Genomic DNA, 14,301 nt, shown 5'->3' on the forward strand with positions numbered 1-14,301 from the left:
CTTCATAGGCTCCTGGTCATGGATCTTAAGATCACGAGGAAGAGGAGGAAGATGACGATGTATAGCCAACATATGATCAAGTGGGGAGCCTTGACGGAAGCTAAAGCGCAGGAGTTGGGGGACAAGTTGGTGACTATGGGGGCTTGGAGGAGTAGTGGGGATGCAAGCGCTATGTGGATTACGACTGCGTAGTGCATTAGGGAAGCCGCAAGAGAGGTATTAGGGGTCTCAAAGGGTCACTATGGTGGTCACAAGAGAGACTGGTGGTGGGATGAAAAGGTGCAAGGAAAAGTGAAAATCAAGAAAGCAGCGTATCTGAAACTAGTAAAAAGTGTAGACGAGGAGGAGAAGAGGGCGAATAGGGAGCATTATAAGTTGGCTAAGAAAGAGGCAACACTAGCAGTTACGGCAGTCAAGACTGCAGATTTTAGTCGTTTGTATGAGGGACTCGATGGTCGAGGTGGGGATAAAAGGTTATTTAGGTTAGCCAAGGCACGAAAAAGGAAGGCGCGTGACTTGGACCAAGTGAAGTGCATCAAGGACGAAGAAGGTGGAGTTTTGTTGGATGAGGGGCTTATCCGTCGGAGATGGAAGACCTACTTCCATAGTCTCTTGAACGAGGAGGGGGACATGAGCATTATACTGGGTGATTTGGAACTCTCTGGGAGTCGTTATGACTTTAGATATTGTAGGCAGATTAGAGTTGATGAAGTTGAGGGGGTAATGCGTAAGATGAAGAGGGGCAAAGTGACCGGACCGGATAAAATCCCGTTGGAGTTTTGGAAGAGTGCGGGCAAGGCAGGCTTAGAGTGGCTCACTAGGTTATTTAATATCATTTTTAGAATGAATAAGATGTCTGAAGGGTGGAGGTGGAGCACGATGGTTCTTGTATACAAGAACAAGGGTGATATCCAAAATTGCAATAACTATCGAGGTATCAAGCTGCTTAGCCATACTATGAAAGTATGGAAGAGAGTGGTAAAGCTAAGGGTGAGGAGGAGTATGTCTATTTTCGAGAACCAGTTTGGATTTATGTCGGGGCGTTCGACTATAAAATCCATCCACCTTGTTAGGATATTGATGGAGCAGTATAGAGAGAGAAAGAAGGACTTACATATGGTGTTCATCGACTTAGAAAAGGCGTACGATAAAGTTTCGAGGGAGGTTTTATTGAGATGTTTGGAGGCTAGAGTTGTACCTATTGCCTACATTAGGTTGATTAAGGACATGTATGAAGGAGTAAAGACCCGAGTGAGGACGGTGGGTGGGGACTCAAACCATTTTTCAGTGATGATGGGGTTGCATCAGGGTTCGGCACTCAGCCTTTTTTTGTTTGCTATGGTAATGGACGTACTGACGCGACATCCAAGAGGAGGTGCCGTGGTGCATGCTATTTGCAAATAATATTGTATTAATTGTCAAGACGTGAGACAGTGTGAATGCGCAATTAGAGGTATGAAGGCAGACCCTGGAATCTAAAGGTTTCAAGTTGAGCAGGACCAAGACATAATACTTGGAGTGTAAGTTCAGTAGCGAGACTCAAGGAGGGGAAGGGGAGGTGAGGCTGGACTCGCAGGTCATCCCTAAGAGAGGGATTTTTAAGTACCTCGAGTCTATTATTCAGGGGTATGGGGAGATTGATGAAGATGCCACACATCGTATTGGGACGGGATGGATAAAATGGAGACTCACTTCAGGTATTTTGTGTGATAAGAAGGTGCCACTGAAACTTAAGGGTAAGTTCTACAGAGTGGTGGTCAGACCAATGATGTTGTATTAGGCTGAGTGTTGGCCAGTCAAGATCTCTCATGTTGAGAAGATGAACGTAGCGGAGATGAGGATGTTGAGATGGATGTGCGGGCACACCAGGTTAGATATGATCAGAAATGGGGTTATTCGCGACAAGGTGGGTGTGGCCCCTATTATTGAGGACAAAATACGGAAGCGCGACTTAGGTGGTTTGGTAATGTGAGGAAGAGAAGCATAGATGCCCCAGTGAGGAGGTGTAAGAGGTTGACATTGGAGGGCCTACATAGAGGTAGAGGTAGGTCAAAGAAGAGGTGGGGAGAGGTGATTAGGCAAGACATGGCACAACTTCAGTTGACCGAGGACATGACTCTTGATAAGAAGGTATGTAGGTCGAAGATTAGGGTAGTAGAGTCGGTAGTTTAGAGTGTTCATAACAGTAGTATTGGCACGCAGTCTCGCTTTCTGTTGGTAGTAGGTTTTTAGGCCTAACCGTTGTTTTCTTTTATTGTTGATCACTTTACTGTCTTGTTGTTTTTATTCTGCTTTTATATGGCTTTATGGTATTGTCCCTTCTTGTCTATATTTTTATTAATGTGGTGCTTATACTTTCCTAAGCCGAGGGTCTATTGAAAACAACCTCTCTATCCTCATAAGGTAGGGGTAAGGTCTGCGTACATACTACCCTCCCTAAACCCCACAGTGTGGGATAATACTGGGTATGTTGTTATTGTTTTAAATATTATTTTGGCTTAGATAATTATTAAAATTCGTAGAAAAAAATACAAAATCTTTATTAAGAAAGATAGTAATACATTTTATTGTAAGAATATTTTAGAACTTCAAATTAAACTACTCAAATCTTTCTATTAGTAAATAATATTTTTTACAACAAGATCCAAGATAACATATCGCAAACACATGGCTTACATAGAGGACTGAGTATTTTTCTAGAAGGAATGGACTATACTTCACCTATATATATATATATATATATATATATATGTAGGTATCATAGAGAACTAAGTGTGTTTTAGAAGAAATGAATTAGACCTTCATGATACCATACAATATATGATATATACCATGTGGGTATCGTAGAGGATTAATGATTTTTTTTTTTAAAGAAATGAACCAGACCTCTATGATACTCTGTCAATATATGATATATATCATGTGAGTATCATAGAGGACTATGGGTATTTTTTTTTGATTGTTGAAGAAATGAATCAGTCCTCTATGATAACATGTCAGTATATAATATATATACAATGTGGGTATCATAGTATACTGCAATAATATGCTTCAACTACTAATAATATATATTTTCTTGTATATTATATGCTAGGATAACTTATTTTTTTGTAATTAATATAGGAAAAAATAAAAATAAATAAGGATATATACTATATCAATTATCTTGTTTTATTGATATAGTAAAAAAGGAAAGAGAAAAAAAATAAAAAGAATAAAAATAAAGGATCCAAAAAGGTGTGCAAAACTAGATTATGAAAAATAATAAAAAAAAAATTTAAAATAATAAATGAAATTAGAAAATAAAAAAATAAAAATAAAACGAAAGGAAAAAAGAGAAGAGAAATAATTATAATATATAACTTGTTCTAATAACTGAATTGAAAAATAAATAAGAAAAAGAAAGACAAAATGCATATTATATCACTTATATTTTTTTTAAAAGGTGAATGAATATTTACTATATCAGTTATTTTTCTATTGTGTAAAAAATTTATATACAAAAATAGCAAAAAAAAGACTATGGAGAGAAAAAGAGAAAATAAAAGAAAAATTATTTTAAAAAAATTAGAATGGAACACTAAATAAAGAAAATACAAAATAAAAAATAAAAAGTTTAAAAACGAATCACATAAAGGAGATAAAATTAAATGTGGAATTTATTATGCTAAGAATATAAAGAATACGATTAGCGCAAAAAATAAACGAAAAGAAAAGGAGAAACAGAAAAAATTAAAGAAAAAATGAGAAAGAAAAGAAGGAGAAAAGAAATGAAGCAGAGAAATAAAACAGAAAAGAAGAAAAAGCAATAACCCACAAAGCTACACTGAGGAGAAAGGGTAATTAGTTTGGTCGTAGAAAAGTAAATGCATAAGTAAAAGTAATTATTTTGATTTTTGTGGGTAATTATGTTGTTTTTCCATTATTTTTTGGTGGTCCAAAAAACAATGTAAGGGGTGCGGATGACCAATGGATTTTACCTGGGTTTACTCAAATTCCAATAGCTCAGTTGAAATCTGAGTTTGACTTTACATAATACTGCGAGAACGTCTTGGGAATTGCCCTCTTGCTACACCTACATTGAGTCACTTGTGAAATTGTGTTAAAAAATAGCTTTTCTTTTAGGACATTTGAGACTGTTTTCAATAAGTTGTCATCTTATTACTAGAAAAATAAAATAAATTTTACTTAACTCGCATAATTTCTAAAAAATAAAGAAACAATATCTTATTCACCCTTTGAATGCATATAGAATCTCAATAAACTTCAAAATCATAAAAGTCATGATTTGTCTAGTAATTACAATTTAACTATATGAGGCGCTAGGCATTGCACATACTTAAGGTACATCATTAGAAGGTTGGAGTATAAGTGTCACGATACAAGCGCGTCCTGCGTAGTCTTCCGTATCTTTTTTAGCATTATTTTCGTTTCGTTTTGCATGCTTTTAAAATGAAGAATTATGCTACCAAATAGCAAACCTTTCTCTAAGCGCCCTATCCATCGCATGATAGACTTTGGACATTCACTTTAGAGTTTAGAACGTAAAGAAATTAGGTGAAATAGCATCTCAATTTGAATCTTCCTCTTATCTATTTCTAATACAGTTCCATTAAAGGTTGTAATGAGTTAATAAATACATCTCTACTCTTAGTTTTGGTTGTGCTTAAGATATTTATTTAGCTTTCACAATATACAAAAAAAAAACGTATTGGATTTGACTATTTCTAACCTAGTAGTCTCTTTATGTATACCATTCCCTTTATGAGCACCTAATTTTTGACTATATTTAAATTTTTGTCACCTTCTACTATGTAAATATTTTTAGGGGTTTAATCTACAGTTTTTAGCTTTGTTATACCTTTTTTATAGGATAAAAATTAAAAATAATTTAAAAGGTCAATTATTACTATTAATATTATTTTTATTTTTAGCTTTATTTTAAAATAAAAATAAAACAAAAATTTAAATAAATTTTTTAAAATTTCGGGTGGAATAAAAAAAGGAAAAGGGGAAGTAGGGAATTAAAAAACAAAAGTAAAATAAAGTGGAAATTTAAAAAAAAGAAATGTAAATAAAGTGAGAAATAAAAAAAAATAAAAGTAAAGGAAGGTGGGGAATATTAAAATGGGAAGTGAGAATTTTTTATTAAAAATATTAATTAAAAAATACAAAAAGAAATCTGAAAATATTCGAATTTTTTTCTATAAATAGAAGAGAAAAATGGGAGAAGAAGAGAGAAAAGGGAGGAGAGAATTGAAAAAAAAAATCTTCTTCTGCGCTAAGGGAATTTCTACTCGTTTTATTTTTTCTTTCAAAAAATTCAGCAATTCATTACCCCGTTAAAGACCCAAATATGCCCCAAATTCAAGCCTTAAGCATCATGTGAAGCTTCATTGGTAGTCACCTCTGTCACGCCAAAAACCAATAGCCTCACGAGGTACAGTCGAGTTTCGGTTCGGGCTCGAATTTTAGAAGCTTCGTCGCTAGATTTTTCGCTCATTTGACGATTTGCCCTTGGTTTGGTGTACTTGTTTGGCTAAGAAATTTTTTGTGTTAATCAAGTTCTGAAGAAAATTTTTGCTTAAAGGTTCATTACTTATCCTCCCTTTGTTAATTATTTCATTGTTAATTCTTACAGAGGTTCATGTGATAATTTTTTGTGCTGTTTTATTTATACACATTGTCATGTTGTAGTTTCATTTTATATGTTTCAAGCTATTTGTCAATAGATTATTTGAATATGATTTCATCTTAATAAGATTTGCTATTTAGAATTAAGAACGAAGATCTTGCCATATTAATGGGCCATGCGTTGGAGTCCAAGTAAGTGAACCAGAAATGAGCTTCGCTATTTAATAGGAAATAAAGAATTAGACATGGTTGGATTGAGTATAAATCTGCCAAGCCCAATAATTTTAGTCACTGGATTAATAATTAGCCCATTCTTCCATAATAGATAAATGTCTCCTAATTTCGAAGATAGAGTAGTAAGTTATAAATATTTCTAAATGTGGATAAATTATCAATACTTTAAATAGCTAAAATATTTCCCGACTTCCAAAAAACTTCCTATCCATAAACTCTTGGCTTTACAATAATCTTAAATTAGTTTAGGAAAATAATTCAAGTGCGCTAATTTCTTTATGCGCGCTTTAAATAATTAAATATCATGGCTATGCGTACGGTTCCCGTGGAATAGCTATGATACGTAACCCCAAATACAAGTGCGCATTCACGTGACTTGACCAATCAACTTCGAATAATAATAAATGTGTTATTGATTGTGTACAGGTACGCGTGACATGACTTTTCACACGCCAAACAAAAATGAGTATACGTACGCGTGACTTATTTCAAGATAATGTTACACCCCATATTTTCGTACATGAAAGTACGCCGTAAGTCTATTGATGTAACCTCGAAAATGAGATTCTCTTTGAAAGTATATAAAGTAATCTAATGATATTACATCCCGTATTTCCGTTCAACATACAAACGACTAGGTTGAGGACGAATGCACTTAAACGTGAGAAAGAAGATTTTGGATAAATAAAAACGAGCTGCTTGCTTACCCGGCGTGCCTGCGTCACCAACTTACTTTCCGTCCTACTTGCTTGAGCTACTCGACACATGTCTAAATTATTTAATGAGGATGAGACACATGTTTCAAAATGGACAAAGGACCAACATGAATCACCTACTTGATTAAGTAGGTGACAAATAGGTGCATCACCTACTTAGAGCTTGTGGATCAAATTAAAAGGGAATGGAAAAGGATAGAGATGGGCAAGTCTTAGGGCAGCCCAAAACCCATCTTCCCTAGCCTATTAGTGGGTCCATATAATTATAGATATATCTCAATTTTACTTAGAAAATAATTCATAATCCCTCTCTCTCTCTATTGCAACGTGAAGGAGCTCCAAAGTATCAGCCCAAGATCTCTCTCAAAGTTATCCTATGGTTCAAGACCAAATCCACAAGTTGGTAAGGTGATTTCTCTCTTGGAAGATCAATATCACCTAGTTATCTCTCTATTTTGTTGTTTGGGGTAAAGAACTTATTTGAGCTTGAAGTAAAGCTTAGTTGGATGAGTATTCTTGCTACCAAGCTAAGGTTTAACTTCTTCTATATGTATTTAAGATCATCTATGTATATCTAGTTGATTTGATAAAGGAAACTTGTGAAGTAAGTTGAACTTCACGTTGAAGTGTTGTAGTTGCTGGACTATTTTGGAGTTGAATTCTTGACGTTTTATGGCTGGAAATCAGTAGATATAACTTAATAATACTATTGCTATTATGGTTGATGTGTTTGGAAGAAGAGAAGGCATGGAAAGTGCAAGTTACATCTTGGTTGGGTGAGATGGTGTGGACTGTTTTGGTGATGTATTGTAATAAATATGAGGTTTAGATATTGATATATATATATATATATATATATATATATATATATATATATATATATGTTTGTTGACATTCTGGACATGTTGGTCTTGTTTGTGGATTTGAGTAAAATGAAAAGAATAAGGGGAGGTGCTGTCCAAAATTTGGTAGATGAGCTAGTCGCTCATTTGTGTTGAGTTCTAGCTTTCGTAAGCTTAATAATGGTCCCTTATTGTTTGTTGTAGATTGAAGTACTAAAGGGATGAACCAACGTCGTGTGGTTAGGTAAACAACGAAAATATGTTAAGGCTATCCCTTCTTTCCTTTTGGCATGACCATACGATACAAATGAAACGAACAAACGCACAACTTTCATAAATGTCTCTATTCGTAGAAGCACTAGGGTTGCCTATGTTGTTGATTCCCCATGTGTCTTATTATTATATCTTCTGTTCATGGGTCTTAGAAAAATATGTATTTGATAAAGTTTATCCGAAGGCATATTGATCTTATGACACCCCGAGAGATATTATTGACTTACTTCATTATGCATTGCATTCATTTATACATGTACATTGACCTATGGCCATATGACATTATATACGCGTATATATATATATATATATATATATATATATATATATATATATATATATGTATGTATATATATATGGTATGGAAAAAGGTTACATCGTTATATACGCACCACCACCTGATCAACTGGTATATGTTGAGGATTTCTCCCACAGAGGTCGAGATGATATGATGGGATGTCCTCAGAGGCTTGGTGATGTTATGTACTCATATACCTATGCATGGTATGACATTTACACGCATATGCATGACATTATAAATATTTCACGTTTTACATAGATATTCAGACATACATGTTGAGTTCTTTACATACTCTGTACTTTATTTGTACTGACGTCCCTTTTGCCTGGGGACGCTGTGTTTCATGCCCGCAGGTCCCTATAGACAGGTTGACAGTCCTCCTTATAGGCTATCAGCTCAGTGGAAGGTGTTGGTGCACTCCACTTGCTCTGGAGTTGCCTATTTGGTCAGTATAATTTGGACATGTATTGATTGGTATGGCAGGCCCCTGTCCCGACCTTTATGACATTTATGTACTTTTAGAGGCTTGTAGACAGATGTCATGTATATGGATACTTATATTATTTTATCGGCCTATGTATTGAGTGTACAAATGATCATGTCTGCCTTACAGGCCCGTATGTCACACGTATAAGTTTCTATGTTGGGTTATCCTATGTCTAGTATTTCCTTATGTTTTATACTAGTTATCTCACGATGGCCCTTCTGGCCCATTTACCTATGATGGTGTGATAAGAAAGATATGTTATGTTGGTACTCGGTTGAGTAAGGCACCGGGTGCCCGTCGCGGCCCTCCGATTTGGGTCGTGACAAAAGTGGTATCAAAGCAGTTTTGTCCTAGGGAGTCTACAAGCCGTGTCTAGTAGAGTCTTATTTATTGGTGTGTTGTGCACCACACTTATAAGCAGGGGGCTACAAGGCATTTAGGACTGTCACTCTTTCTTCTTACTCTAGATCGTATGGTAGAGCTCAGTTGTAAGAATTCAAACTCCTAAATTCTATTTTATTCATAATACAACGATACCTACATATAGAAAGACAGCTGGTAAGAGATTGACTGTGGCTGTGGAAGAACTCGATTTTGAATCAAGCTTATGATGAGTAAATGTGAGGTCTTCAGTAGATCATGTGTGTACTAAGATGTGTAACCTTCTTGATAAGGAGCCATAAGGCATGAATAACTATCCACCCATATGGTTTAAAGCAACGAGAGAATCAAAAGGTAGATACAAGTTTTAACAAGTAAAAGAAGCAAGGTGAAGAAGGGTACGAGGTACCCAATTAGTGAAAATTATTAGTATTTACAATTCAGGCAGTGAAATATAAGCATTTTGAGTTACCTTCAATTGTAACAGAGGTATGTACAATTGGCACACCCATCTCAGTTATGCTTCATGGGAGCCAACATATATAGTTTAAGAGAAGGACGAGATATCAGAATCCAGCTGTGGTTAGAGTAACCCAAAATGGTGATGGATTGTCAGCGCTAGCTGACATTTTCGAAGGATATTACAAACGTGGTAATAATTCTCCTTGTGAGGCACCCAGATGGTGCATTCTAGAATAGTACATCTAGATATGAATACTAGAATGTTCAAAAAATTACAAAGATAGGCACTTGTATCCATTAGGGATAAATATTTACCTTAATATGACTTCCGTCCCTAGTAAAGAGAGAATGTTAGGCGACCCGAAGAGCTAGTGGATAGAGCAAGGGGAGCTAAAAGCAAAATAATATTTTGTTAAAGTGTTCAGAATAAAGTGATAGACAGAAATATTAGCAGGAGAATAAGAAGAGAGTAAATAAAGCATTATGAGCATGATGTGATAAGTGAGTGATAACGATAAATCAAAATATGACAGGATGACAGAGTCTATAGTCAAGTGAAGGAAAAGACAAGAGGTGACAGGACTTGAGGCAATAAAAGAGTATAAGCCATAAAGTCATATCCCCATTTAGAGAAATGAGTTAGTGACTCCAACGTGATTACCAGAAGGAAAAGTTAGACCCCCAGAGTAATAGAAATCAGTATGGGCTAGTGAATAAGATAAACTGAACACGAATTAGGAACCAAAGGATTTTATAATATTCGGCATCGTGAGAATTTCAGAGATAGAGTTCCGGCAATAATTGAATGGACAACAAAAGAATAACGTTCAAAGTTCATTCAGGAAGACGCTTCCCTAAAGAAAGCACTATGAACAAAGTTAGGCTTAAGGGACTAAGTGTGCCACTTACACTAGGTGTCAACCTTGAGAGTAAGAAATTTTGTTATCCTTGATATAGAAGGATTACCGCAAGGCAAGTAAGAGTCAGTGAATATGTGAAAAGATGCCAAAGATGAAGAGAGGGGGAAAGATGGTGTGATATGGTATTAAGTAGGAGTTATATGGTTCAAGGAACTATGGAATAGTAAAGGAAGAATGTGATAAAAATGAGAAAGGGATGAGATTACACTTATTCAAATCCCACAGATAGGTTATGACTCCAGAACATTACGCAAGCACGACGACAGGGAGGGCAGTAAAGGATCCCAACCAGGATGTTATTGAAAAATAAGTACGAATGAATACTTGATACATAAGGAGCAGTGCGAGAGGTAAGTTAAGACAAAGGACATATCTCAAGAGAGATTATGCAGAATATAGATATGAGAATGGACCAACGAGTAATTAGTAGTTGATTCAGGAAGAGTCTAGTAATAGCTAGACAAGAGGATACAGATAAATCAACAGATTGTGCAAGATAAACATAGTGAAACCCAATATGGTGAATTCAGTCTCGCAGTTATGACATTGTAATCCTTGAGAAATATTTAGATATGAGTTGGGGTAGTTAAAGGTACCGTATTGGTGTTACGAAAATAAAAGAGAGTGCCACTGGGAAGACAGTCAAAATATCAGTTCAGAAGCAACCCTACAAGCACAAGGGCGTGGAGGTAAGTAACTAAGGATAATTATAGGCGAGGAAGAACATCAAAAAAATTCCGTCGAGTATACGATGTAATAAGCTCGCAGCTTTACAAGAGTCTGAGGGTCCTCCCTAAGTACTACAATGAAAGACTAGCTGAGGAAATAAGGAAGAAGGCTTCAACCTAAGCATAGTAATTTGAAGAAGAAATGGTCATGTAAAAACAGTATCACTATAGCATTGTATGCACTCCATAAGAAAGTGGCACCTACTGTGGCTAATGAATGGGAAGTGAAAAAAAAAATCCAAAAGTGGCATTTGAGATCATATGAGTTACAGGAAATTCTAGTATTTGTGAGCACTAAGATAAGCTAATTATTCATGCAACATGTAGCAGAATGACCAGAAAAAGTAATTGCTTATGTTTAAAGAAAGTTGAGAAAGAACGAAAGAAATTATTTTATCAATGACCCAGAGTTAGTTACGTTATAAACGCATTTACGATTTTGGAGTATTATCCATGCAACATATATTTGACATTCATACAGCCGTAGACGACTCTGATATAAGTTAAAAGAAAGAATTGAGCCTGGGTCATAGACAAATGATTGAATTGTTAGAAGAGTATATCATGGATATTTCATAGCGTCCATGAACGGCTAAAGTAATAACTAATACCCTGATCCACAGATCGGAAGATAGCTTAAGCCTATATAAAGGCTGAGAGAAAAGAGGAAACTAAAGAGTTACATCAGCTAAGTAAATCCGGAGTCTGATTATTGGACCTAGATAATTATAGAAATCGTGATTGAAACCATTATAGAATCACTCTTAATATCAGAGGTACAAGAGAGATAGTACATCAGCCATATTCTATAATGGCTCTACGATAAAGCCAGTTAGAAGAGTACCAGCCTCATAGGAAGTCAGTATGAAGCTTCCATCGGATTGTGTATGCACCCGAGGTGCAAGTTTTATAGTAGAGCTTCAAGTTGTAGATGTGAATTATACATATGTGGAAGGGAGCTTATGAAAGAGATGGAAGATACGATGCAAGATTTTAAGGTATGTAAGGTAAAGGTAAAAAAGGTACGAGATACTCACGTGCAAAAGGTTGTGAATAGTCTGTACTTCAGATAGAGGGCTAGAAGCACTGGGATTTAATATCAAGAAATGATAGCAGTGTTGTTAGTGACATATCTACTAGCCTATGATTTCCAGGTACCGAGAGGTCTAATTAAGAGAGTAAATAAGAGTTAGAGACAATGTGATGTCTCGCTTGAGGTTCCAGAATAACATAAGGAAATCTATGGTGCAAGCAAGTTTGAGGAGGTTGCGAGTAGTATAAGTAGATATGTGTAGATCGCAAGCTAAAGTATGGTAGAGAGACAAGGTTTTAGGAAGATAGGAGTAAGGATAAGAAAAGGCGAGTGAGAATAGGTAAGTCCTCGGGATTAAGCCTATCAAAACAAGAGAGCTCATGGTTTCCGTAAGTTATAGAAAGCTCAGTATATCATGAGTGAACTCAGAGGAGTCTAGGACTAGGAGCATTTAGAAGAGATAGAATGCTGCCCTGGTAGTAGAATAAAGGTGTAATTGTGAAAGAAAAGAGGATGACATTTAGACATTTGATTGAGTAATGATCTAAAGAAAAGGGATTTCATGAATTGCACGGGATTAAAATACCCCCACAATTTGAATCACATTGGGATGTTATGAAATACAATTATTGAAGTTGATCAGGCAAATCACTTCAAATATTCCTCGATGCGACGTGAGCCCTAATGACAATGTATTACGTAAGAGGTTTCAAGTTATCAGTGGTAGTTTATAGGTCAATATTGAGGTGAATCAATAATGGATGGATAAAAGTTACAAAGTATGAGATGAGATTAGGCCGTCATTCTTAAGATGAACAGTAATGAGGAAGCATTAAAGGACTTAGATTTATACATATAGGATAAGCAACTAGAGTAACCTGGAGTTTGGTAGCAGGCCTCAGTAACAATAAACCGAAGTAAGAGTTATGGTATAGTATGACCTACTTAGCTATAGTAAAGCCATAGACACCCAGAGGGACATCTTGTCATAATTCTATATATGTTAACAAAGTGAGGCATAAAGATTGGCTAAAAGCTGGATGAAAAATGAGAGAAGAGTCGCATAGGCGCACATACAAGGACAAAGTCGTACAGACTGCATGATAGAAGGTAGCAATAGTTACGAGATTGGAAGAATTCCGACCACAAGTCGTGGTGTGAGAAAGAGGCCTAAAGAGGGGAATGCCCTAGCCTTTAGATTTTTTCACAGAGCAGTTGCCTAGATGGAAAGGAGAGTACTAAAATATACGCAAGAGTTATAGGTTATGATAATGATAAGTACATCAGTCAACATTCGAGGACGAATGTTCCAAAGGGGGGGAATGATGTTACACCCCATGTTTTTGTACGTGAAAGTACGCCATAAATAAATTGATGAAAGCTCGGAAATGAGATGTTACATCCCGTATTTTCGTACGTTAAAGTTTCATCGTAAGTTAATCGATGTAAGTTCGGGAATGAGATTATTTTGAGATTATAAGTATTATTATATTTCAAATAAGTGATAAGTAAATTCATGAAGGTGAGAGGGTGGCCGAATCGAAGAAAATGAATTTTGTAGAAGTTTGATATTTTGGGATAAAAAAAAATGGTCTAAGCTATAATACCCAGTATTTAGGGACTTGCCATACAAGGTACCGCATGACCATGATAGTAAGGTATATAAAGTATGTTAAAAGTGAGTAGTATTTTAAGTAATTTGAGATAATTCTTAATTAGGTGGATAATTGGATAATTATAAATTTTTAGTGGGAGATTAACTAAGTAATTAAGCTATTTGGATAAGCTTAATAAGCCCCCAATGTGGAATCCAAGGGAGTCTAGATCAAAAGCCCAACAAATAACTCTAATTCATGTAACAAGATGGCACCTTAAGAGAGTTTTGTGGCTTAGTCATCATATAAGTGGGGCCTACACCCACTAAGATTAAAAATCCCTCTAAATTATTTAAGGGAAATGCTTGTATTTAAGGGAACAATTGCCTAGATGGCAAAGAGAGTATTAAAGTATTTGCAAGAGCTATAGGTTATGAGAATGATAATTGCATCAATCAACATTCGAGGACGAATGTTCCAAAGGGGGAAATGATGTTACACCCCATGTTTTCGTACATGAAAGTACGCCGTAAGTCAATTGATATAAGCTCAGAAATGAGATTCTCTTTGAAAGTATATAAAGTGATCTAATGATATTATATCATGTATTTCTGTTCAACATACAAACGACTAGGTTGAGGACGAATGTACTTAAATGTGAGAAAGGAGATTTTGGACAAATAAAAATGAGCTGC

This window comes from Nicotiana tomentosiformis, chromosome 1, assembly GCF_000390325.3.
Source record: "Nicotiana tomentosiformis chromosome 1, ASM39032v3, whole genome shotgun sequence".
In the NCBI taxonomy this organism is placed as follows: Eukaryota; Viridiplantae; Streptophyta; class Magnoliopsida; order Solanales; family Solanaceae; genus Nicotiana; species Nicotiana tomentosiformis.